Source organism: Solanum pennellii, chromosome 11, assembly GCF_001406875.1.
Source record: "Solanum pennellii chromosome 11, SPENNV200".
In the NCBI taxonomy this organism is placed as follows: domain Eukaryota; kingdom Viridiplantae; phylum Streptophyta; class Magnoliopsida; order Solanales; family Solanaceae; genus Solanum; species Solanum pennellii.
In genome coordinates this window covers 34,894,206-34,898,818 of record NC_028647.1, presented here as the reverse complement: position 1 = coordinate 34,898,818, position 4,613 = coordinate 34,894,206, and the positions used below count along the sequence as shown (strand labels likewise).

Here is a 4,613-nt window from a genome sequence, read left to right as displayed (position 1 = left end):
GATAGCAACATAAGGAGTTACAAAGAATAAACTCAACCTTGGATCTAGTAAAGCATAAATGTTAAAGTTAAAGACTTAGATCAAACCAATGATAACATATGGACTCTTTCTCGTGGTGATTATTGATAGAATATAAGAGATTTGTTTCTCCGCCAGTAACAGAAGTAGCCCCTCTAGGTGCAGCTCTGTCTCGTAAAGCAACTGAAGAAGACTGGATCTATTGCACCAATTAACATTACCCTACTCATTGTTTGGACATTCTGGAAAGAAATGACCATTCTGCCGACACTTGAAAAAAACCCGTGGAGCCCTCACGACATGTACCTGAGTGGTTCCTACCACACTTAGGGCAAGTAGGAGGTTTACTACCCCTTGTGCCATACTACCAGGAGAACAGGCAGGCTTAGCTTTGAAATCTTGATATTGTACTCACTTTTGTTCTTAGGTGCAGGTGCACTAGAAGTTGATTGAGCAGGTCCCTTATATTTCTATTGGAAGGATGAGTGCTTGACATTATTCTCCTACTATCTTGACACATTCCCTATCTTAGATCTCTTATTCTTAAAATTTTCCCTATCCCTCAATTTTTTTCCACAACCTACTACACATAGACCATCAACCTTGTGATATCCATGTCATCTATTAGTATTGCAGACTTACCTTTCTTACTCGATATACGAGACATTCCAGCAAAAAATAATTTCATTTTCCCCTCATATAAGCAACCATCTCCAGAGCATACTGGAAAGTACTGTGAACCACAAATTGTACTCATGAACGCTCAAAGAATCCTTCTTAAGCATGAGAATCTCTTGTACCTTATCCTCTTTCAGTTCTCAGAGAAAGAAACGTCCCAAGAAGTCCTCCTCAAAACAAGCTCAATTCACAGGTGGTGCATCTTCCGCTATGTTCATCTTCCATTAATCAAAACATTGTTGACACCCAATTTTTACCCTCTCCGGTACAAATTAATTAACAAGCTTCTCAACTCTAAACAATTTTAAAATAATTAGATTGTACGAAGACTAAATGTCTATATCAAGTAAAATGGTTTTGAGTTATTTTAAGTTAACCTTTTATGTCTTATAATTCCTAAATAGTATATATACGTATACTAGCGATATATTCTTGAATACTTGAAGGCTTGTCTCCAAAGTTTTTTTATTAATTAATTTAATTATGAAAGGACTTCCACATTGGGTCAGTTTTTATTTTAATCCGACTAGTTATTTTTCATTGAGAAGCTTAGTAATAAATTTGTATTAGTTGAATATTTTAAATGATATGGATTAGGAGGATGCATGGGGCCTTTTGATTTTATTTAGCCCAGCCCAATTCTTTTAATTCCCAGCAAAGGCCAAACACACTTCTCTATCCAGCGCACCCCAAAACCCAGTAAACCCGACCCAATTCCCCTTTCTCTTCTTCTTCACCAAAGGAAAAGAAACCAGCAGGCATATCCCCCTGTTGTTAGTCTCTTCCACGCGTGAGCAGAGAGAGCTCGAAAAGCTCTAGCCGCGAAGCCAAATGTGACTTAAGCCGCGTTTCTCCCTTTCCTTCTCTGTCCGTTCGTACCCCTGCAGAAGAGCAACTTTCTCCGTACGCGAGCAGGCCAGATGGAGACATCTCCTTGCCCCATCGTCATTAAGAGCGCAATCGGACGGCTCTCATCCCTTTTTCTATTCAGAAATTGTACAAGCTCGTACTATTCAACCTCAACCTTATCTCTTTAGTGTTTTTCAATTTCGAAACTAGACATGGAATCTCGATTTTACCCCAGTCTTTTTCGAGATTTCCTCCGCTCTCCACCAGTCGAAAAAACCCTAATCCATTCCTATATATATTGCTTCGTCCACTATTCTAGGGGGATAAGGGTTGGAGTCGTTGTTAAAGATAAAAATCGCCGTAAGAACCACTAGTGATATAGCTATTACAAATAAACACTTGGGAATAGGTCTTAAAATCACAGAGAGTAAGGCTTCCGATTCCTGTTTTGTTCTTTTTTTTTTCTCGAAAGTTCATCGGAGTTGCGGTTTGGTGGTGGAAGGATCGTTCTCATAGCAAGCTCTTTGTCCTCGTTCCTGCTCTGAAAAGGGTATACTTTTCCACTTTCTCTTATTAGTCCATTTGCGTGCCTTTAGCCTACTATTTGGAATAGCTCTTTTGTTTAATGCTGCTTTGTTTTACTTTAATGTCAACCCCTCTATCTTAGTGTGATTGAGGTTTATTGAGACGATGAGATGCGTTTTTCTTTTTTTTTTTTCTCTCTGTTTCGATCTGGCCATGATTCGACTATAGTTATGTGAAGTGTTGAGATGCATCTTAACTTGTCATTTTATTGCGGGATCGTTTATGGCTCTCTTTATAAGCTTGCTATTTTCTTCCTATAGTATGTTAAGCGTGCCCATTAGTCACAAATTATGTGATTTTGTGTTGAAATCTTACCCCTGAGGTGGTGTTCTGTTTGTCTGAAAAGTCTTTCCCTTCCTATTTAAGTTTAAGCTCCCCAAGAGTTCCCTTTTATCCTCTCTTCCTGTAACTCGCAAAGATTTGCTACAAGCTTAACTAATTTGTCTAGCTTTAGATTGTGTTCTTTTGTGTATTGATCTCGATATTATAGCATGAAGAGATGTGGTAGTCTTCAACCTTTTGTTTCTATCATGTATCATTCGCAATTCCAAGGTGCTTATTTAAACTTATTGTTTGAAAATCTGTATATATTTTGAGTATCATGTCATTGAGTGATCTAGCTAATTCAAACACGTCTTTCAGTTTTTATTTGATCTGTCAGTGGTTTGACTTTAGTATTATAAGTGTTTCTTGTATATTTGACTTGCTTTTTTTTTTTTTGCTTAGGCTGAGATTTAGAAAGGAAAAGTCCCTCACTGTTTTCATGCCTAACCTCTTAGTGAGAAATAATGACATATCGTGCTTTTGGCCATCATCTTTACTCCAATTTAAGAAAAAAATTATTTATTCTTAACATATATACATTGTTGCCTTTGCTCTGTTTCATGTTGTATCTTAATCCTAATTACATGAACTTTTCATTTGATTATTGTTTGTCTTTAATATTTAACTATCATTCTTGCTGGTTTTACCATGAGGAGATTAGTTTAATTTCAAATGGATATGCTTTGAGTATTACATGCTTTTCCTTGGTCATTGTGGTATAACGTGGGTATAGCAAATCAAGCACGTGCATCTTGGTCTTATTTATTTTTGTTTGTCATGGCTGCATTTCATAAGATTTATACTCTATTATTAATTATTACCTTGTTTTATTCTCTTCTATGTTTGAAACGGCTTCTCCCGAGTCTGTGGAGACTCTTTTCCTTGCATTCTGTCAATTCCTTCATCGAGTCAGCAAACAAGATATTGAAATACAGGTTTCCGAAGAACCAATACAAAGCTGGAAATTAATTTATAAGTCTCCAAAATCCAGAAAATGAGTTGTATACATCATGTATGCTCTGATATAAAGATTTAAAAATATTGAAAATACGAGAGATACAGGTCTGACGACAAAACACGGGTAGAAACCGGTATACAGGAACGATGGATAAATGCATACATTTAATATAGCATGTATACACTAATATACACGCTTTATACAGTGATATACAGTCGTAAATATAGTATACAAGTTCAAAATATGTCGAAGCATGTTGGAAAATAAAAATGTGAATTTCAAGCTGAAATACAGATTTGGGAGTGCAAAATGCATCCGATACAAGGCGTATACATCCGATATACACTTGGTGTATATCTTGCCATTTGAAAGCAACAGGAAGCCCAAAGGCTTAAAAGAATAGCCCATCAGCAAAATTTCAATAAATAGGCCTAAAAGCCTCAAACCTTTGCATGCTGAATTGAGTTGCTGAAAAGTGGTCCCAAGCCCATGTTTTGGACAAATTTAGTATAGTACAGGTGGGCCAAAGCCCAACTTAGTGGAATTTGGGCAAATCGGCCGAAGTTCAAATTTTCCCTTTCTTTATCTCTTTGTTTATTTGTCCTTATGTTGACTAACACTTTCGATTATGATTTAATTAATCCCTAATGGTTAATCGTTATATATATATATATATATATATATATATATTCAAAATTTATTTATCTACATATAATTTTTTACAAAGTCTTTATTCTACTCCTTAGCCTTGTTAATACTTTAACTTATATCCTTTATTAAAAAACTTTCCCCTTTAATTTATTCCCCCTTTAAAAAATGATAAGTAAATTGATGTAGTAAATAAAAATAAATAGAAGAAGTGAATTCATTTTGTTTTGATAGTATTTGGAAAATTATTCAGAAAATGATCATTTAGTCACATTGCCGGTCAACCGCGAGTTAGCGGACATTCCGAGGGCCTAATATTTTTTCGGAATGTATATTTGAACTTCGAACCCTTTTCAATTGATTTTATCTGTTTTAAATCTTTTGAAATATTAATTTTTAGTTTTTCTTGGTTTTACTGAAAATCAAATGGCGACTCTGTTTATTCGAAAAAATGATTTTTCTTAAATCATAAGATTAATTGATTTTTTGGAACTTAGTCATTTTTACTTTCCATATATATTTTCGTAAAACAAACATATCCTAGCGACACCCT

General features: G+C 35.2%; 1 long non-coding RNA gene across 1 annotated transcript; it reads left to right on the top strand.

Moving 5' to 3' along the window:
* Positions 1-1,361: 1,361 nt before the first annotated feature.
* LOC114074690 lies at positions 1,362-4,049 on the top strand. Its single transcript, XR_003575035.1, has 2 exons — positions 1,362-2,095; positions 2,857-4,049. It is a non-coding gene; the product is annotated as an uncharacterized LOC114074690 (long non-coding RNA).
* Positions 4,050-4,613: the final 564 nt, after the last annotated feature.